The sequence below is a fragment of the Bubalus bubalis genome, chromosome 11, assembly GCF_019923935.1.
Source record: "Bubalus bubalis isolate 160015118507 breed Murrah chromosome 11, NDDB_SH_1, whole genome shotgun sequence".
NCBI classification, from domain to species: Eukaryota; Metazoa; Chordata; class Mammalia; order Artiodactyla; family Bovidae; genus Bubalus; species Bubalus bubalis.
This window is the reverse complement of record NC_059167.1, coordinates 24,971,866-24,995,165: the sequence shown is the minus strand read 5'-3', so window position 1 is coordinate 24,995,165 and position 23,300 is coordinate 24,971,866. Positions and strand designations below refer to the sequence as shown.

The 23,300-nt window shown below is 40.4% G+C and overlaps 1 long non-coding RNA gene across 1 annotated transcript in view; it reads right to left on the bottom strand.

Moving 5' to 3' along the window:
* Nucleotides 1–14,817, bottom strand: part of LOC112587803 — a 62,452-nt gene extending 47,635 nt beyond the window's left edge. The window contains exon 1 of the long non-coding RNA XR_003112255.2: nt 14,671–14,817. This is a non-coding gene — a long non-coding RNA (uncharacterized LOC112587803). The remainder of the gene's footprint in view (nt 1–14,670) is intronic.
* Between the last annotated feature and the right edge of the window lie 8,483 nt (nt 14,818–23,300).

The following is a 23,300-nucleotide window of genomic DNA, read 5'->3' as shown; positions in this document are numbered from 1 at the left end:
TCTGTTGCCCAAATTCTCAGGTTCTGTAAGCCTTTCTCCAAGCCGAAACCTCCACTGGATACCAGTCTTCATGTACCAACTGTGCTTATCAATGCCTATGACCAAAACCACTTATGCCATCAGGCATAAGAATCTTTTGCTTGGGGAGCTCAAATCCTTCAGAAGCACAAACCTTGCCCTAAGAACAGAGCAGAACTGCCCACGGACTGGTCCTCAGGATAGGTCCCAGTCTGGAACTCCATGGTGAGACTCAGCTCAGGGTTTGTTTGGCTCATTCAGTGAAAGCTTGTTCAGGAAATTCCCTGCATCCCAGTGGTTAGGACTCTGCACTTCCACAGCCAATCCTGGTCAGGGAACTAGTATCCTGCAAGTCATGCAATGTGGCCAAAAAAAGAAGAAAAAAACAATTAAACATCTTTCAGTCTCATTTTTCCTTTTTTTTTTTCAAGCGATAGTTGCTAACACTAAAATCAGGAGTAAAGAGTAGATTTTACTAAAATAATATCTATTCAATTCAGTTTCGTCACTCAGTCGTGTCTGACTCTTTGCAACCCCGTGGACTGCAGTATGTCAGGCCTCCCTGTCCATCATCAACCCCTGGAGCTTGCTCAGACTCGTGTCCATCAAGTTGGTGATGCCATCCAACCATCTCATCCTCTGTCATCCCCTTCTCCTCCTGCCTTCAATCTTTCCCAGCATCCAGGTCTTTTCAAATGAGTCAGTTCTTCACATCAGGTGGCCAAAGGATTGGAGCTTTAGCTTCAGCATCAGTCCTTCCAATGAATATTCAACACTGATTTCCTTTAGGATTGACTGGTTTGATCTCCTGGTCGTCCAAGGGACTCTCGAGAGTCTTCTCCAACACCACAGTTCAAAAGCATCAATTCTTCAGCATTCAGTTTTCTTTATGGTCCAACTCTTATATCCATACATGACTACTGGGAAAACCATAGCTTTGACTAGATAGACCTTTCTTGGCAAAATAATGTCTCTGCTTTTTAATATGCTGTCTAGGTTTGTCATAGCTTTTCTTCTAAGGACCAAGCATCTTTTAATTTCATGGCTGCAGTCACCATCCACAGTGATTTTGGAGCCCAAGAAAATAACACTAAAATCAGGAGTAGAAAGTAGATATTACTAACGTAATATCTATTACTAATGTAAATATCAAGATGTTGGCAGGACCATGCCCTCTCTGAAGGTGCAGAAGGATTTGTTCTAGACCACTCCCCTCTTTTCTGATAGTTCCTTGGCTTGTGGCAGCATAACTGCAAATATTCACATGGCATCCTCCCTGTATGCGTGTCTTGGTATCCAAAATTTCCGTATTTTAGAAATATACCAGTGATATTAATATAGGACCACCTACAGACCTCATTTTAGTGATTACCTCCAAGGACATGTCTGATAGTCCAGTGGTTAAGAATCCACCTTCCAATGCAGAGGTGTGGGTTCGATCGCTGGTCAGAGAACTGAGGTCCTACATGCCACACAGCACCTAATCCCGGGGGGCCACAACTACTTGGGCCACTCAGGCTGAGAAGTCTGTATGCCACAACAAAGACCCAGGACAACCAATAAATAAATAAATACTAAAAATAAAGTGATGAACTCTGTAAAGACCTTATCTCTAGATAAGGTCACCTTCTCAAGGTTCTAGGGATTAAACTTTCAACATATCTTTCTGGGGGGATGCAATTCAACCTGTAACACTTGGCCACTGGTTCCATAGAAACCTGATGTTGAGCTGGTAGAATCGGTTGATGGAAAAGAAGGTACTCTGGACACTTACGCAGATTCCCAGAGAACTTCACATGAGGGAAGAAAAATATTAAGCTGCTAGGAGCTTGGGAGCTGTTTATTATCACAGCATGGGCTAGCCTTTTTTTTTTTTTTTTTGTATTAAAGTTTTTTGTATTAAAAATATTTTAATACAAAATATTTCATGTAAAAACCCAGCTTTCTTCCTTGGAAGATCTAGCCTGCTGGGCTTGCATCTCACACTGGCAACTGAAGATCAGCAGTTTCCCTTGCTGCTGCTGCTGCTGCTAAGTCGCTTCAGTCATGTCCAACTCTGTGCGACCCCATAAACGGTAGCCCACCAGGCTCCCCTGTCCCTGGGATTCTCTAGGCAAGAACACTGGAGTGGGTTGCCATTTCCTTCTCCAGTGCATGAAAGTCAGACATGAAAGGGAAGTCGCTCAGTAGTGTCCAACTCTTCGCGATCCCATGGACTGCAGCCTACCAGGCTCCTCCATCCGTGGGATTTTCCAGGCAAGAGTACTGGAGTGGGGTGCCATTGCCTTCTCCGCAGTTTCCCTTAGACTGCACCAAATACTGCTCCCTAGTTTCCAGTTCACTGCAGTCCCCACTGCTCCCATCATTGCCCTCAACCATTATTTTCATTACCATTTTCCATTACGTGTCTGTTACTATTTTTCTTACGCCTACCTTGCATTCTTTGTTTATATTTACCTGCCTGGCCTCTTTAAGCTTGTGAATCTGCCATCTCTGCTCTAAACTGGTCCTAGTGTTCATAGCTGCCTCCTTACTGCCCTTTCTGAAACTTTAAATTATAATTCGTGTGTGTGTTCTCAGTAGCTCTGTAGGTAGCTGCAGGCTATAATGGAGGAGTAAATCCCTTCTAGCTCAGAGTTCATAATTATCTGTTTTTCCTGTTCTATTTTAATGGAGAGACATAAATACATTTCAAGGGCAGTTTCAAATAAAGGTTGAAAAACCATCACAATATCACAAGAGAACTTTATACCTGTTTTCAAAGCATTGTTATAACATTTCTAACAAGTTAAAGGTAGAAGTATTATCATTTCATTATCAATGAAGGAACAAAAGAGTAAATAAATCAGGTGATGGAACCACAGTGTCAGACCTGGTGATTAGTGAAGATGGGATGAGGTCTGCCGCCTTTAGGACTCAAAGGGAGTGTTCTTTTGATCTCTGGGTGTCCATGTCCTCACAGAAAAATGAAGTTATTAGATAAGAAGTAGGTGTTTCCAATTACCTTCAGTTGTATAAGTTTATGGGCTTCCCTGGTGGCTCAACGGTAAAGAATCTGCCCGCCTATGCAGCAGACTCGGGTTCCATCTCTGGGTTGGGCAGATCCTCTGGAGAAGAAAAAGGCAGCCCACTCCAGTATTCTTGCCTGGAAAAACCCCATGGATAGAGCAGTCTGGTGGGCTACAGTCTATGGAGTCCCAAAGAGTTGGACATGACTTTGTGACTGAACAACAACAAATGTAAGTTTCATTCCAGTCAGAGTTCACATAGAACCAAAAATACATTAAGTGGCTCTAGCTGAAGTCGAGGTGAACTCTAGCATCAGAAAAGTGACATTTTGATACTGACAAATGTTTTGACCAAGGAACATTTTGACTCAGAAGAAAACACAACCTTTCGGCATTAAAAAAAATTATCAAATATAGGGGGATACGTGCTGGCCCCACAAAGTTTTATCCACATCCTAATCCCCAGAACTAGTGAATATCACCTTATTTGAAAAAAGAGTCTTTACAGATGTATCTAAGGACTTTGAGATGAGGAGATGATTCTGGAGTATCTGTGTGGGCTCTAAATCCAATGAAAGCGTATTTATAAGAGAAGAGGAGAAGACATGGGCACAGAGGAAAAGCTCACGTAAAAACAGAAGGAGAGACTGGGTTTGTGCAGCCACATGCCAAGGGACACCTGGATCCACCAGAAGCTGGAAGACAAGGAAAGATGCTCCCCTAGAGCCTTCAGAAGCAGCACAGCCCAGCCGACACCTTGATTCTGGAATTACTGCCTCCAGAATTCTGAGAGAATGAATTTCTATTGTTTTAAGCCATCAAGAGTATGGTAATCTGTTATGGCAGCCACAGGAAATTAATACACCAAGTAGTGTGAAGCACTAGCAAACCTACCCTACACCTTAGCTTTACTACACTGCCAACACCATCCCAGGGTGAAGAAGTAGGGGCGAGGTAAAGAAGAAAGATGCAGTGAGGGTGGGTGAGGTTCAGAGGTAGGGTGAGACCCAGGAATTCCTTAAGAGTTTACTTAGACCTTGACTGATCCATGTCTCAAATTCTATCATTCACGCATCAGAGTTGAAGACATGGTGCAATACTGATATTTAGCCCCTTATTCTCAGCTCCAGACTACACAGGAAATTGCCAATTATATTTCTAGCAGTTCTCTCAGAACTTTGATAGTGTACATTTTCATTTCATAATATTCCTATGTAACTCTGGCTGGACGAGATAAGCCTGATGCTTCTAAGAACCTATCCCAGTTTAATCAGACTTCTAAGAAATATCTTTAATAATTTTTCTGAGTGAAAGCAATAAATATGCATAAAAATTCAGACAAAAGATAAGTGAATAAAATAGAAAATGAAAATCCCCACAACAGGGGTAGGGGTTTGGTGGAGTAAAGATCAAGGGTAGCCATGCATACTTTATTGATGGTAGGAACCTGGAGTTGTATAATTTTCCAGGATCATTTAGTGCAGCCATGCCATAACACAGTATCTGCTTCAAAAATGATTGAGCCAAGATGATTTTGCATCATGATAAGCAGGTCAGAATACCCTGCTTTGCCCATAGAACTGTACACTGTCTGACCTTGAAACACCCAGAAAGTCCTTTAAGAGATTTCCAGAAACCTCTAAGAGATCTTCTGGCCACAGTTTGAAAAACACTGGGTGAGACCTTCTTTAAATGCCTCTCAGCTATAACTTTCAATAAATGCGTGTAGATGTGAACGACTTTAATAGACAGTCATAAAATAACACAATACAACAGAAAGCTATTGGAATGGATACCCATAAACCAGTTAATGCCTGTCAGCAATCAGAAAACTAGTAGCTTCAGCCTCTATTGATATTTATGATCACAACTTAATGATGTTTTTACTTAACTGATGGCAGCTGTCTCCAAGAGAAGCTATTAGCACATTAGGTCTTTATTAAGACTGGCAAAGTAATAAATAATTTTTGTGACTTCTCTTTTGTTCACAAGGTTAATTGTTGCTTAATAATATTCTTGTGATATATTAAGAGCTCCTGAGAAATTATATATGCAGACCATTATACTAAAAACAGAAGTCTCAACAATCTTCTAATTTACAGGTTATTGATGGACCCAAGACATACCTGGCAGTAAGATACTGGGTATTGTGATGATTACCCAGGATTTTGCATTCATTCTGATATTTTCATTTAAATTAACAGATACTTATTTAGCAAAATACTAAGTTAGAAACCCTGGGGAATATGAAGATATATGCCACCAGAGCTCTCGAATACTGCAGAGGAGGAAAATACATATGTGTTAAGTGAATCATTAAGTGAGCTGTATTCAGAAGATGTAAAGAGAAAACTGCTCTAGCATGGTTGTATATAAAATCTTACACATACCTGAGAATATGGTTTCCTTAAATTTACCTAGAGTTTTTTTTTTTTTAGCCTATGCCATTTGTTTAAGTCACTGTCAATTGGTTACTTTGTTACTTACTGCCAAATACACCCTAACTTACTTAAAGTGAAAGTGCTGGTCACTCAATCATGACTGACTCTTTGCGACCCCAGGGACTGTAGCCCAGCAGGCTCCTCTGTCCATGAGATTTTCCAGGCGAGGATACTAGAGTGAGTTGCTTGTCCCTTCTCCACAGGATCTTCCCCACCCAGGGATTGAACTGGATCTCCTACATTGCAGGCAGATTCTTTACCGTGTGAGCCCCCAAGGAAGGCTTCCTGACCCAAGGGTTGAGCCCTCCTCTCCTATGTCTCCTTCACTGGCAGGCAGGTTCTTTACCACTAGCGACACCTGCGAAGCCCTAACTCCTTAACTGTGGTCCATTTAGATACTAGCCCCCCTTGGAGTGGAACTGAACCTAAGATATCATTAATTTCTATCTCTCCTACCAAGGAGGAGGGCAGAGCCCAGAGAGATGAAGGGATTGGCTCAAATCATGTGGCAGCAGCAAACCTGGACCAACCCAGGTTCAAGTCACTCAATTTCTTATTTCTTTGAGGTGATGGGTTCCGTTTTGCCCATACTGCCCTATATAGTTTGCATATAGGACCTCAAATTCCAACACACAGGTTAGACATACAGGCAGAAAAGAAAAAAAAATGATGGTCACAGTGATGATGATGGTGGTGATGGTGGTGATGAGGAAGGAGATGAGGAAAATGAGAAGAAGAAAATAGCTCTGTTTAGGGAGAGTTTATGATAAATCAGGTGCTTTACAAACACATCCATTATAAGCCTTATAGCATCTCTCTGAGGTCTGTACTAAAATTATTCTAACTTTACAGATAAGGATGCAGTGGCGTTAAATGCCTGAGGTTGCACAGTAAGTAGATGCTGCTGCTACTGCTGCTAAGTCACTTGAGTTGTGTCCGACTCTGTGTGACCCCATAGACGGCAGCCCACCAGGCTCCCCCATCCCTGGGATTCTCCAGGCAAGAACACTGGAGTGGGTTGCCATTTCCTTCTCCAGTGCATGAAAGTGAAGTCGCTCAGTCATGTCCGACTCTTCGCGACCCCATGGACTGCAGCCTACCAGGCTCCTCCATCCATGGGATTTTCCAGGCAAGAGTACTGGAGTGGGGTGCCATTGCCTTCTCCAAAGTAGATGCTAGTAAATGTGAAATCCCAGACTGGTCTGACCTCAGAGCTTGGATTCTGAACTTCAACACATATGACACTATGGGCTCTGCAATTTCTGGAAAACCCTGCCCACTGAACAAATCTGAAAGAATGAGACAGAGACTTGGGCCAGTCCTTGCTGGTGGCTGAGAAGCTCCTAAGAAAGTCTCAGATTGTACCAGCAGCCCCAAATGGTATTTCTGATGTCCTCACTCTCTGTAGCACTTTCAGTTACCAAGACAATCATCTCCAACAGGAATTCCAATGAAGCTCACAGCAAATTAATTAGCCGTGCTGCAGACACATTAAAACTCTGCAAGCAGTTACCATAGCAGGTAACCTTGCATGTTTTACAAAGTGTGGCGTTTTTATTTCATCTCATGTTGAATAATGAATAATTTTCCCTGCCCCCTGCTAAACAGTGAATGATGAGAAGCCCTTTGGTAATTCAGTGATGTTGAATTAATCTGATTGTAGAAAATCCACATAATTTCCCTAGGCCACCATCCCCTTATTCTATCCCTCTCCCTTTCCCTCCCTCACAAATTCCATCACAGACACTAAAAGGAGATGGCGCTCCATTCCTTGCTATGGAAGCAGCATCTGCTGGCAACACCTAGCTGGAAGCAGACTTGTGTGGGAACTTGGAAGCCACCAAGCACTCCAGGCACCCAAGATACAGTGGTACTGCCCAGTGACCTCACACCCACTTGGACTCAAATAACATCACCTCCGAGGTTGTCAATTCCAACATCTTCTGTTGCTTTCCAATCCCTGCCCTGCTTTAATTTGTCTTTGAGAAGTTATATATTTATTTTCTTTTAATTTTATTTTTCGCCCCTGGATGTGAACACCATGATAGCAGGGACTTCATTTTGTTCACTGCTGTGCTGGGGAGCAAGCACCAAAACCAGTGCCGAAGACGTGGAAGGAATGCAGATATATTTGCTGAACAGATGAATGACTGCCAAAAGCACTGGTGGGTGATGTCAATTTTACTGAGGATTTTCTAGGGGAGGAGAATGAAATCACATTCCATGTAGCAGGATTTCACCCAGTCCCCCACTAGACATCCATCCTCTGATGTAACTCCTCTCCTTTTCTGACCCAACCTCCGTGAATGCCCTTCAATTGTCCCAACAATCTAGGACTACCTACAAAGTATCAAAACAAAAGTTTAGAGCCCCTGCACATGTATCCCATCCCAACTCCCATCTTGGAAATCACTTCAACCAAAGATAAAACATCCCAAACATCAACAGGGAGTTGACTAGATAAATTATGATACATTCATAAGATGGACTACTATGCAGCCATTACAAGGAATTTGGCCAAGCATAGATAAGTAGGTAGGTAGGTAAGTAGGTAGATAGAACAATGTCTAAGATACATTGTTTAATGAAAAAAGCAAGATGTAGTACCACATATATAGTAGGATTATATAGGTGAAAGACAGCAGTACACATATATTAATATTTACTTAGTAGATGTTTGGAAAGATACATAAAAAACTGCTAATGGTAGCTGTCTATAGGGAACAGAACTAGGGAACTGTATGTCAAGGGTGGAAAGAGACTGCTTTTCAGGGGTTTTATGGTACTGCTTGAAGTTTTAGGGCTTGGGGGAGGGTTTAGAGTATTTGAATATTTTATACACACCAAATACATGTAATTAGAAACCAAAGGATAGAAAGTGTGGGTGGCAGGCAGTTGGACAGTCAAGCAAACAATAGATCAGTTTCACCATGCCCCTCAAAGACTTCATCCAACCAAACAGTTTATCAGCTCTTGTGGGTGTCTGCTAAAAAATTAGACTTGAATCTTCACCCTTCCATTCTCTGCCAAAGCAAAGCTTCAGAGCATGTCATGGCATCCATTGGATCCCAAGACCAAAGAAACTCAGTAAGTCGACAACTTAAAAATGCATTTGCTCCAGAAAAGCTATTTAAGTGAAACTATGAGTTTGGTCTCCCCAGAACTTTTAATTTGCCTAGTCATTCTTTTCATAGAAAATAATATTTAAAATCAAAGAAAATTAGCTTCTGTGATAACAGTAAAATCTAATGAGGTTTTGGAAAGTTCCATTTATCAAAGAAATCTCCAATCATATCAGCTTGGTTTTCTGGAATGTACATCTCACCAAAGTACTGATTATCTGCTGGTCCTGTTGCCTGTATCTATCACTTGCTAATATGTCCTATAAAGTTGTCAACTCAATCGATGAAATAAGAGAAAGAGCTCGAGCAGGGATTTTCTGGTTTAATGTTAACCCCCTGGGAGGAATCCTGCCTGCCCCTCAGAAGGGTACTGTGAACTCTTCCAAGGGATGAGGGTGTTGACTCTCTGTCAGGGAGACCCCATGACGCCTGATGACCACCTTCAGTGGCTGACCAAGCCATGGTCCAGGGCCACAGTCAGGGTACAAGAAACATCCAGTCCAGGCCATCCTCACCTCCCACAGGTTCTGCCAGGCCCTCATCTATGTCTATGGACTTCCTGATGGCTCAACAGGTAAAGAATCTGCCTGCAAAGCAGGACACAGGAGACCTGGGTTCGATCCCTGGGTCAGGAAGGTCCCCTGGAGGAGGGCATGGCAACCCACTCCAGGATTCTTGCCTGGAGAATCCCTCAGACAGAGGAGCCTGGTGGGCTAGAGTCCATGGGGTCACAAAGAGTCAGACATGACAGAGAGACTGATGGATGCACACGTGCATCTATGTCTACACCAATACCTACACCTACCAAAATGTCTAAACCCTTTCTCTTTGATTGAATTAGACAAAAAAAAAAAAAAAAAAAAAAAAAAAAACTGAGGGCGAATGAGCAGAGACAAAGGAAACATAAGGCTGGTGATATTCATTCTTGAAAGAAGTAGGGGTAGCCCTTCTTTTAAAGTGATACTGCACTATTTAGCACCATCAAGAAAACCGTGACAGAAAGAACAGTATCTGTCTGATTGCAAAGAAAAAAAATGACTGGATTTTATACTATAAGTCAGCTGAAAAGAGAGGAAGCTGTGATGAAACTGAAGAGCAAGTCCTGTGCTATCAAATTCCAAACAAATCAGGTGAGACTCAGCAAAATGTAGATGATTTAAGTAAGGCAAACATGTGTAGGTTCATATCTTTGTTATGTTCTATTTTGCATCTTCCTAGAATTTTTTAAAAAAAATTGCTAATGTAATCAGCAAATTCCTAGATCACTGACAATTCTAAAGGATAAATGAACACTGGCATTTTAATTTAGGAGCTGATTAGCTAATAAAAGAGGTGCCATTTAGGACTGGACGATCCTATATTTCTAGACTTAGAGCTTCATTCCTCTAATCTAAGGCCTGGACAATCACTTCCAAATCGTTCAAGACAGAGCTCACTTTAAACTTTTATCAGTCAGTTACATCTAAATGTGAATTAATATATTTTAAATCTCCACTTAAGAATAGTTTGCTACAGGAGGAAGAGGGATAGAACATGGTTCTATGTGTTTTAGGAAGTTGGAAAGGAATTACCTCCATAGCTGGCTTCCCTGTTGGCTCAGACAGTAAAGAATATGCCTGCAATGCAGGAGACCTGGGTTTGATCCTGGGTTAGAAAGATCCCCTGGAGAAGGAAATGGCAATCCACTCTGGTATCCTTGCCTGAAGAATTCCATGGACAGAGGAGCCTGGCAGGCATGGGGTCTACAAAGGTAGGGTAACTGGAAAGAAAAGATGGGAAGCACAGAAAGGGTACCAAACACAGAGGTCACTGCTTTTCTTGGGGAACAGGGCTTCAGACAGCAGAGAGGCCCACCTCACATGCCTCTGTGTTCTGTTCAGTGGTTTCCAGGCAGCTCCTGGTTCATAGCTGTGTCTTCAGATCTTTATGTATAGAGGAACCTTGTCCACCGGTATCTGCCAGCTCCCTAAGCTGTGGTTGTCCTTGGTCTGTCCCTCTAACTAGCAGCAGCATAGCATCACCTCACTCTGAAGTTTCATTCTCTGCTACATGCTATCAACTCCACCTTGCCACTCCCTGTCCTACTTAACCACAGTAACATGATCTTGAACACCTTCATGATACAATAAACATAGAATTCATAGAATTCATAATGGTTTATGAATTCGCCTGCATGGTCTATTACTGGCAACCTCTTGAAGAATCAACCCTATTGTTAAACGTGACGGCATTAAGAAAGCTTTTAGACTAAAATCAAGCTAGCTCCTATAGCCAGAGATCTGATACGTAGGGAAAACTTAAATTCACATTATCAGTTGAATTGTGTCCCTCAAATTCATAGGTTGAAGTCCTAACACCTAGGAGAAGTTTTTGTAAATGATGAAGTTAAAATAAAGTTATTAGGATAGTCCCTAATCCAGTATATTGCATCCTTATAAAAGGGGGAATTTGGACACAGGGATAGCCACATGCACACAGAAAGAATGCCATGTGAACATGAAGGCAGAGATCAGGATGATATGTCCACAAGTCAAGAAACAACAAAAATTGCCAGCAAGCCACCAGAAGCTGCAGGCAGAAGGGGCAGGCGGGGGGGGCGGGGCGGGAAAGTATGGAACAGTTTCTCTCAAAGTCCTCAAAAGAAACCAACCTTGCTGACAGCTTAAGCTCAGACTTCTAACCTCCAGAACTGTGAGACAATCAATTAAGCTACACAGTTTGTGGTATTTTGTTACAGCTGCTCAAGCACACTAATACACTGAACTTCAAAGCCCTGGCTCAAGATACATTTACTTAAACCCTAAAATCTAAAATTGTTCCTTTCTCTACTTTGCCCAACCATTCCAGGAATCAGTCTTCAGCTAAATAGCTCCAAACTGAGACAGGTCTTGAGTTTCCGACTAGGGAAAAATAAATTTAGATTTTAGATCTGGTCGACTCTTTGCATTAACTTAAACAAGTTATCTCATCAGTTTCCTGACTGTCAGATGAGAAGATTGAAGAAAACTCTGGTTGGCAAATAGATTGCGTCTCTGGTGCCCATTCTAGCTGAGTTGTAGCTGCTACTTAGAGCGCTATCTTGACCACTCTTTGAGGATCACATTCCTGCATCTCTGAGCCTGACCCACTGGCTCTGCTCGTCTCATTAGATGACATTCAGATAATTTAATGACTCATAGTACACTCACTATACATGGTCCCAAGGGCTCTAGGTGAGGCCCTTCACCTTCCCACAGAGAAAGTAAATCACTCTGCCTTGCCACTCAGATGCCTTGACTGAATAGAAAGAGTACAGTGATTTATTAGCAACATCTGCTGTGAATAAAGGATGGGAAATTTGCCCCACATGACTATGTATTTGCCATCCCTGGACTGAATCACAAAACTTTACAATTTCTTTCTGCATTAATCTGAGCTGCTTCTTATTGCCCTTTGTGATCACTTTCAACCATGGACTTTGGTGCTCGTGATTCTTGGGCCTTTGGATTTCACCTAGGGCTTATACTATTGACTTCTTAGTTCTCAGGTTTTGGGATTCAAACTGAATTACACCACAAGCTTTCTTGGTTCTCCAGCTTACAGATGGCCTCTTGGCCTCCATAGTCATGTAAACCGATTCCTATAGTCAGTAAATCTATCTATTAGAGTCAAGTGAAGTGAAGTGAAAGTCGCTCAGTCAATGTCCGACTCTTTGTGACCCCATGGACTATACAGTCCATGAAATTCTCCTGGCCAGAATACTGTAGTGGGTAGCCTTCTCCAGGGGATCTTCCCAACCCAGGGATCAAGCCCAGGTCTTCTGCATTGCAGGTGGATTCTCTACCAGCTGAGCTACCAGGAAAGCCCAAGAATACTGGAGTAGGTAGCCTATCCCTACTCCAGTGGATCTTCCCAACCCAGGAGTCGAACCGGGGTCTCCTGCATTGCAGGTGGATTCTTTACCAGCTGAGCCACAAGAGAAGCCCCATTAGAATACACACATATATATTATTGGTTTTGTTTCTCTGAAGAACCCTTCTCCACTAGCCTTTTCCTACTCTCACCCTCCCTATGTTATATGGTGTTGGTGATGCCAGAATTGTCTATTTTAGCTATTACCGGCCAATGAAAATACACTTTTCCTTCTGGACTGGTAAAATGATCAATTACAGGACATTATCGATGACCTTCTCAGCTTAAGCTCTATTTTCCTCATTGTTTATATTATTCTTTTGTTTTTGTCATCGCTGTTAAGTCTCCTAAGAATTTGTGGTAGTCCTAGGGGGTTATGAGTGCTGGATGCTGATACACTGGGGCAGTGCAGTGATCCCACAAAAAAGCCTTCCCAACACAGTGATTGACAGGAGGTAAAGCCACATTTATGATTTCTGAAACAGAGGTGATTATATTTCAGCAAACAGAGTTCTATCTTTATCTAAGCTTTCCATACATTATCCTGTTTGATCTTCACAACCTTGTGATATAGGCACCACAAATATTCTGTTATTCCCTCATTACATTTAGGGATCATAATCAGAAAAACTAAGTGACTCAATTACACAGAATTAAAAGATTTCAGGTTGGGTCATCTTACCAATCACTCAGCAAAGCATTTGATTTCATTCACAAAGATAGTATCATACATGAGTAGATTTCTTTAACAGCCATTTAGACCCACTGAATGAGTAGTGGTAGTTTGACCAGGATTGCATTGATTAAAGACCACATTTAATAGAGCTTTAAACTGTGTCCAAACAGCTTTTCCCCAAAGCAGCAGGATGGCTTCTCTCTGAAGTACTCTCACTTTGCCTGAACTAGTTTGCCATATTTCATGCCTGATGCAGAGGCTCTGCTTGCCTCATCAGGTGTGAATCAGATAAATTAAAGAAATAACTAAATTCATTTTGCACATGGTTCCAAGTCAATAGGCTCAGAGTGAGGGCCTATATTTTACTCCACACTCATCCCACGAGGGTAATGGGCTTTGGGGTCAATATTTTCCTTGCTAAACAAAGAAAACCATCTAGAAACCATCAGTGTGTCTAGTCATCAAACTCAGCATACATATACAAACACATTGCCAATGTTTAATGTTTCCTAGGAATATAAGGAGACCATAATGAGGTTTGTACTATACGTAACTGTTACGATTCTGAAATACTGACAAATAGAAATAGGTTCTCCTTTAGCCTAAATTTTCTTCTGGACCAATAAAGTAAAGGCAGCTATCCTGAGAGCTCAAACAGTACAGGCTTGCTGTAAAAAAACACACATCTCTAGCATGAGAAATCGACATTTTCTCTGCCTCCTGATTCTGGAGAGACATCCAGTGTCAGAAGGAGTTCTGTGCGCTGAGCAAGGCAGGCTCGACTTAGGAGGTGCAGCTGTGCTCTGGTTGAGAACATGAACTACAGGTTTGCTCCCCCAAGAACTGATGAGTATTAGGAAGAAGCACGGGCACCACCATCCTTTCTTGCCCTTGACAGGTATTACCCAAGTTATTTGCCAAAAAGGACAGAGCTCAGGTTTCAAATAAGTCTTTCAGATTGAGATAGCACAGAGCTCATGATCAGATTAGAGATTGAAAGCCACCAGGGTGATGGCTGCCAGGCAGGCCTCCCACAGCCCTGCATCACTCTTTCTGAGGCTGTCCGCCCACTGTACTTCCCAAGTACCGCCATCCATCAAGTGTCTCCGGGATATTTGTGAGGCTCAAATGCCCAGGAACTTTTTAGGTCTTATATTGTCAGACTTTCCATTAAATAAATCATACTTGATCGTTCTCTACTTCTTTAAATTCTCTTTTTCCTCTGCGTCTCTGACACCATACTCTCTCATGGGCATTTGCCTACCCTTTCAACAACCTCTTCCCAGTATTTCACTCCTACCTCCTCCTCTAGCTAACTTCCAAATGCTACAGCTCCTAAAAGTGCATTCCCAGCCCCTCTTCTTTTCTCTATCTAGACTTTCTCCTGAGCGATCTCATTCATTTCGTCACTTGAAGTGTTATCGCTACACTGCTGTGCCAAAAATATTTCTCCACGGAGATTCTTCTTCCTGAAGTCTAGATTTGTTTATCCAACCACTTTTCAATTATCTTACCTGAGAGATCTCCAAAGCTCCTCAAATTTAACAAAAGCAAACCTGAAGTCTTGACCCCAAAAAGATCTGAGACTTCCTGTGCCTCTGGTAATGTGGAACTAGGTGACTTCCCGCACAGATTTTGATCAAGGACAGTGTTCCACCTCTTCCAGGAGAATCACTTCTGGTAATGTGAATCATACCAACCTCTTTCACCGAGAACTGCTATGAAACCTGGGAAAAACAGTTCTACCTGTGTTTGAGGGCTTCAGAGAAGGAACACAGCAGTGAATAAATATGAGGACAAGATCTAAGAAAAGAACCTCACAGAAATGAGCCTAGCTATGGGGACTACTTTTTCCCTGGGGAGATCTTCTGGTTCACAGAGAGGTGGATGAGAGGCAGAGAAACTGAGCAGAGTATTCAACAAAGTGATGGGGCAAGGGGACAAAAATGAGAGTTTGGGGCCTGCTGAGGAAGGATCCTCTTTAATTCCCCAAGCTTTGGGGTTTGATTTGGGACCCCAATTAGTCAGGGTTATCCAGAGAAACCAGCAGGACGTGGAGAGAAAGAGAAAGAGATTTTAAGGAACTGTTTCATGCAACTGTGGAGTTGGCAAGTATGAAACCTGCAGGGCAGGCTAGAAGGCAGGAGACTCAAAGAGGAGTTGATGTTGCAGCTCGAGTTGGAAGGCAGTCTGGAGACAGAACTCCCTCTTCCTCAGGGGATCTCAATCTTTTTCTCCTAAGGCCTTCAACTAATTGGACGAGGCCCACCCACATTGTGGAAGATAATTTGCTTTACTTAAAGTCTACTGACTGAACTGTAAATTTATTTTAAGAGTTCTTTTATAGTGGCATCTAGACTGGTGTTCACCAAACAGAGTCCTCCCCAGTTTGACACACAAAATCAACCATCACAGACCACAGGTCACTGCCAATTCAAGAACCATCCTCTGTGTAGCACTAGTCTAAGATTATTGCGTTACAGTTGACCCTTGGACAATGTGGGTTTGAACTGCAAGGGCCCACTTTAAAACAGCCTTTTTTCAATAAATACATGCCACAATACTATACGATCAGCAGATAGTTGAATCCATGGATATGGAACTGCATATAAGGATGGCTGACTATATTATACTTGGATTGTTTGCTGCATAGAGGATTTATACCCCTAACCCCTATGTTGTTCAGGTGTCAATTGTATTTAGTATTATGGAAAAGTATTAATTGGCATTAGGCTTTGATAAGTTAAGGATATATAATATAATCTCTAGAATAACCAATAAAAGAATAGTAAAATAATGTTTAACTTGGGATAATATAAAATAATCTAAAAACAAAGGAGAGATAAAAAAGATTTTAAAAAATATAAAATAGGTGAAACAAATAAGAAGCAAATACTAAGATGGTAAATTTAGCCTCACATATATCAGTAATTATCTTCAATGTAAATGAACTAAATACTTCAATTAGAAGAAATTAGTAGGATGGATTCAAACATATATATACATATGTATATTGGCTTCCCTGGTGGCTCAACTGGTAAAGAAACTCCCTGCAATGCCGGAGACCTGGGTTCGATCCCTGGCTAGGGAAGATGGAGGAGGGCATGGCAACCCACTCCAGTATTCTTGTTTGGAGAATCTACATAGACAGAGGAGTCTGGCAGGCTACAGTCCAAGGAGTCACAAAGAGTCAGACATGACCGAGTGACTAAGCACACACACATATGTATATATACACATGTATGTGTGTATATATATATATATGTATATACACACTATTTAAAGACACAAATATAATATAGATGGTCAAAAGTAAGAGGATAAGAAAGGTATACTATGAAAATACTAAACAAAAGAAAGTACAATAGCTATACTACTATCAGATAAGACTTCAGAACAAGAACTATTATTAGAGTTAAAGAAGGACATTGAATAATAATAAAGAGGCTAATACACTAGGAAGATACAACAATCTTACATTTGCTTATTCCTTGGAACATAGCTTCAAAACATATAAAGTAAAAAAGAGAAGTCTGCAAATCCACAATTACACTGAAAGAGATTAACACGCCTATCTCACAGCTAGAATAAGCAGTCAAAAAGTTCAGTAGGAACACAAAAGATGTAAACAATACACTCCAACTTTTCCCAGTGGACAGACTTGTAGAACACTATACCTAGTGACTGCAGAATATACACTCTTTTCAAGGACACACAGAACATTTGTCAAAATTGCCTTAAAGTCATAAAGCAAATCTCAACATATTTCAAAATCAAAATCATATCAGAATATTCTTTGGTTTCAGAGGAATTAAGCTGAAAAGTAGAAAAACCCCTCAATTTGGAAATTAAAAAGTAAATTTCTAAATACCCATGGGCCAGAAAAGAAATCACAAAGGAAATTATATAACCAATACTAATCTGAGGATTTTTAATACATATTTAAATCATACTTATATGAACATTTATAGCCCTATAGACAGATAACAGAAAAGGAGAAAGACTGAACATCAGTGCACCAAGTATCTACTTCAAAAAGTTAGGGGAAAAAAAAAGAGAGATGAGAAAGATAAGAAAACTAATGAGAAAGGAGACAGAATAGTAGAGGGGATCATCCAAGAAAACAGTAGGTTTGCTGAAAAACTTAACAATAAGGTGATAAACTCTTTCCCCAAAAAGGCACAACTAATTCACAACAGGAATGAAAAAGGGCATCACTATATATCCCACAAACAATGAAAGAACAATAATAAGATATATTTAATTACATGCCGATACATTTGACAATTTAGATGAATTAGATGATATATTCCATAAAACACACACAATTTAGCAAAAATAAGAGTAATTTAAAATAAAATAATTCACTATTTAAAACTGTTTATGTTAACATAAACCTATAGACCTAGATGGCTTTGCTGTGAATTCTGCAAAATATGTCAAGAAGATCCAATGCCAATTTTTCCACATATTTTTCCAGAAAAGAGAAAAGGAAAGCTCACTCCTCAGTTCTTTTTTTTTGGAGAGGAATTTTTAAATCTCTCTCTTTTTTTCTATTGGAGTATACTTGCTTTACAATATTGTGTTAGCTTCTGCCATACAGCAAAGTGAATCAGCTATATGTTTACATATATCTTCTCTCCCTTTCTTTGGATTTCTTCCCATTTAGTTTACCACTCAGTTCATTTTTTAAGGCCAGAATAATCCTGATACAAAATCTGGCAAGGATATTATAAGAAAAGAATATTAGAAGCCCGGCTTGCTTATGACCTTGATTTTTTTGGAAAAAAAAAAAATTCTAAGCAAATTCTAGCAAATCAAATCTGGAAATGTGTGAGAAAGATTATACATCACAACCAAACTGGAAATGCAAAAACTGCAAAGTTGTTTCAACATTCAAGAAATCATTCCAGGCAATCTGCTCCGTTAATAAAAGAGAGAATCCTGTGACCATTTCAATAGATGCAGAAAAAAGTTCATAAAATTCAACACACATGATTAAAAAAAAAAAAATACTGGTAGCAAACTAGAAAAAGAAATTAACATCCTTCATCTGATAAAGAGTATCTACAAAAACCTAAAATAAAACTTAAGTCCTTAATCATCTGCTCCAAAATCACTCTTGTTTGACTCTTCCCCATCTCAGTAAAAGGACATCTTCATTCATCCAACTGTTAAAGCCAAAGACTTGAAAGTTGTTATTTCGAGTTTCGTCTCTCTGTCTCCTCCCACCTCATACCCAATCCATTGTCAATCTATGGAGTCTACTTCTAAATATTTTGAGTTCCTGCTCGGTTTTTCATCTCTTTCTTTACCACTCTGAAATACTACCATCGCTCACCTGGATTACTACCATAGACTTACAGCTCTCTCCCTGTTTTTATTCTTGCCCCATCCGAACCATTATCCAAATCTGCGTAGCAAATAGAATGATATTCCTATACCATTGAAATTACATCACTGCCTGTTTAACAACTCCCTAAGGTGGCTGAGTGAAAAAAAGCAAACAAATTCTTACCAGAGTCTTCCTGCGTCCACGCCTCACCGTAGCATCACTTTCTCCTCACCATTGCATCAAGCTGGCCTCTTCAAGTCCCTTGCATTGCTGAGCTGGTCCCCTCTTCAGCTTTGCTTCCCTTGTGTTGTTTGTCTCCTCACTTCTCACTGTGCAACCTGACCACCCTATGGTTCCCTTTCTCAGAATTTTATACTTCCTTTCATAATTCTCATCATAATTTGCAAGTCTATATTATTCTTTTAGTTTTTAAACGTCTATCTTCTTCACTATGCTGTAAATGTCTCAGAGGCAAGAATCAGAACTGTTTTGTTTTCTTTTGTTTCATCTCTAGTACCTACTACATTATAAGCATTCAATGAATCATTGTTGAAAAATGAATGAATAAGTGAATAAATGAAATCTTCTTATATTCCAAGTATATTAAAAATAGGTGCATCTTTTTCAGCATGCATAGTGTGAGCCACCATTTTTAATAGCTTTGACTATAAGCAGTTTCAGGCATATAACCTTGAGCATCCAGACAAACCTTGAAGCAGATGAACACCATGTCTCACCTAGACCCCTGCAATTAATTCTAACTCCTTAAAACCCTTATCTCCTGACACTAGGCTTGGCTATGCATGAATCTTAAGTGAAGTCATTGCAAACAGGCATAAAAGCAACCAAAGGCATCATATCAAGAGTTAAAAGGTTTTATTCAGCTACAAATACAGTTTACTGGCTGAGTAGACTTCAAAACCTTCATTTTCACGGTAAGCAAATAATGTTCCTAAAATTAAGTAAAATGTGCAGCCAGTGATATTTATTTACAAATGCCCTATGACTACCTTCTAAAAAATGTTAAATGATAGTAAAACTTCAAAAGACATCAGTGCAGCCAACACCATCTTTCTGTTAAATATATTTCTTCTGTACATGATAACCCCAGCAAAACAATCTTTATTAATCTCAAAACTAATCACTAACTCCAGAGTGATATGAAATTAATTTGGTTATGCCTTAGTACTTCACTTTTTCTATCTTTCTACCTTCAAAAGGTGGCTGCTAATGCTATGTGAAAATAGAATCTATTCATATAAAGGCCCTGTATTCCTTTAACGATAGGGTCAACTCCCTCAGTATCCCAGAAAGAGAGGAAATAAATTTTTCATTTTTCTTCATAGATTGAAAGACATGGCCAGACTTTACACCATGATTGGAACCAGTTCTGCCTATTGTGTGTTGTGTGTTAGTTGCTCAGTTGTGTCTTATGGACCGTAGCCCACCAGGACGCCTCTGCCCATGCAATTCTCCAGGCAAGAATATTGGAGTGGGTTGCCATGCCCTTCTCCAGGGGGTTCTTTCTAGGATTAAGACCAAATCAAAATCACCAGGCTGATTATCTGATCCAAAAAGGTAATTAACTCAGTATTATAGACGGGGGAAAGGAGAGGCATCTACCATTTATATCCTTACTTGAAGGAAACAGAGAAGAGTCCAAATTATCAAGCTGTGGACTCAAGGACACTTATGGACTCTAGAAGCCCCAGTAACTGGTGAGGGTGATAAGGACTTTGTATTCTCGTGGTGATGAGTTCAAATCCCAGCTCCTTTACTTGCAAGTTGCATGTCCCTAGGCAATTTACCAAACCTCACTCAGCTTCAACTTCTTTATCTAATAACAGTGCCCTTTCAAAAGTTTCCTTTGAGACATTAGAGATTATCTACAAAAAGTACAGGGAATCTCCGGTGGTTCAGTGATGAAGAATCCACCTGCGATGCATGAGATGCAAGTTCAATCCCTGAGTTGGGAAGATCCCCTGGAGAAGAAAATGGCAACCCACTCCAGTATTCTTGCTTGGGAAATCCCACGGACAGAGGAGACTGGTGGGCTATATAGTCCAGGTGGTAGCAAGAGTTGGACACGACTTAGGGACTAAATCACCACCACAAGCACAGAAAGTACATGACACACAGTAGGAGTTCAAAAAATGGTAGTTATTCAGTGGGATAAATATTGACCTTTCTTTCTATATCTCCCTTGTTAAAAGTAAATGAAGACAAGGAGAATGGGAACTAGCCAAAGGTATTCTTAAATACTAACATTCCTCCTGGGGATGTTCGATACTGCCAGAAAACCTCAAACCTATCAAAAAAAGGAATGTGAATTAGATAGAAAACATAGCTGGTCCCCAGAACTTTGTTATCTCACACCCCAAATTAACATTATCTAAGAAACCTAATGATATCAAATCTGTCTTACATTGAGAATTACTTTCATGGGTAAGAGCTAGAACCCCATGGGTAAGAGATAGAAAGGAAGCAAGGAGGTGGAGGAAATGGAAATTAAAAGTAGGGGAAGGGAAGACAGGAAAGAAAGAGAAAAAGCAACCAATTCCATCTGGATTAAAGTTTGCTTATAAACAGAACAATATGGGACTGCCGTCTCCTTTCTGCTGTGTTTCCTGTGAAAGTAAAGACCGTAGCTGCTTTGTTCACTTCTATCTGCCCAGTAGCTAATACAGTGCCTGGAACACAAGAGCTATTTAATAAATAATTGTGGAATGTACAAAAACATAAAGGAATGAGGGCCGTGTATGTCTCCAGAGTCATAAATATTCACTCTGCATCCAAAACTTGAAAACATAAAGGACTGATTTTATGCACTGACTGGGTACTTAGAACTGGAATCCCACATATGAGTGTCCCCAGGTTTGCACCTGTGGCTGTCACTTAACCATCTCTCTGGCCCTGCAAAATGGCCTTTTTCAAATAAAGATTTGAAGGTCCTGTGGGGTGACCTCAATTTCAGCTCTCACTCTGCCAGTGTTCTCAGTTGCCTTATAATACAGTTTCTGGTGCTAGATATTAAAATGCAGCAAGAACTGTTTAGAGACTCTGAGTTGTATACAAAAAAAAAATCAAAGATAGAGCTGAGCAGTTAGAAACCAGTCAATACAGTGTCTGCTCTCATTATTGAGAGATGCTTAAGCTCATTATTCAGTTTTGGGAGAGAACAGGAGGCATGTAGTGAAATTCAATAGAGGCTTAATATATAGTTTCAAGTTAGCAACAGATAGGGTAATATCAAAATGAATTTCAAAATAAACTTTAATGTCAACAATTAAAACTATTTAATCAAAACACTGGAAGAACATTTTTTGGTATGCTGCATATTAACATTTTTCAATCTATTAAACACTGGTCAAATGCCTCAACGAATATAGAAAGGCAACAGAAATTTCACCTCATTGACATAAACCACTAGGTTTTCATTTGGGGACTTTTTCTAGAATAATTCATATAAACCCACAACTACCAAAACCCAGCTATGAGGATTAATTGTGTATATAAAAGCATTTTGCAACATTATTTCTTTTTTTCCCCTCAAAAAAGATATGAGGCATTTTTGTTTTTCTCAACCAGTTTGCATGTAACACGCGATGAAATCACCTTCCATTTTTACCTGCCTTCCTATTAGAGGCAAGATTTTTCTCCTTTCCTTCTTAAACTAATGAGATTTTGACAAAGCAATCTCATTCCATCAGAAGCCACCATATTTCAGAAATGAAGTGATTTATGGGTGGTAATTACATTACAAAAAGTTTATACATCATTTGGGCATTATTCAGGGGAAAAGGTATGGCGTGTTGCTGCTGTTATTAAACCCCAAAGACCCATTGATCAAGAATATAAAGATCATCCACTTGTTTTGTTAAGTAATTAACTTAACTCTTTCCCATAGCTCCCATTCAGGCTTGAAACGATCCATTCCTCACTGGAATGAGAGTCCCCAGCAATGTATCGAAAGGGCTGCTTGCTAAAAGGTGATGCCAATTAATTGCCAAAAGTAATCGTCATTTTGTAATCACATTATTACTAGTTTGCTGCCACTAGATCATTAAAGTGCCAATTATGCATCTCTGCTTTAATGTATTAATAAAAAAGCAATCATGCATTTATTGCCTTTATAATTCCTGAGATAATTATACAGCAGGCTGAAGGTGTATCTCTTCTGTGACCCAGCAAACTTAGCAACCACACTGGAGACTCCAATGGTTAGGAAATTAACATATCAGAACTGACTATTTTTAGAGCTAAAACCAAATATTCTCAGCTTCTTCATTCAAAGTGCAGTGGGGTAGTCTATGGAATGGAATTGTGAGGAAGTAAAAGCTTGCCTTTCTAAGATGGTCTAGACCCTCTTCATTCTTTGCCAGGGAGGAGTCGAATAGAAAGAAAACTCTGTTTAGGAACAAGAGAAAATGGTTTCCAGGGTGTTATAAGTTACGAGTTCTAAAACAGACTTGTGGTCCAGGGGAGGTTACCCTTCTCGGCTGTCCAATGAACCACCTTCATCTTGAGTCAGTACCATCCCCGCCTGAGGAGAAGTTAGGGGCTTCCCTGGTAGCTCAGATGGTAAAGAATCTGCCTGCAATACAGGAGACCCCGGTTCGATTCCTGTGTTGGGAAGATCCCCTAGGATAGGCTACCCACTCCAGTATTCTTGGGCTTCCCTGCTGGTTCAGATGGAAAAGAATTCCGCCTGCAATGCGGGAGATCTGGGTTCTATCCCTGGGTTGGGAAGATCCCCTGGAGAAGGGCATGGCAACCCACTCCACTATTCCTGCTTGGAGAATCCCTATG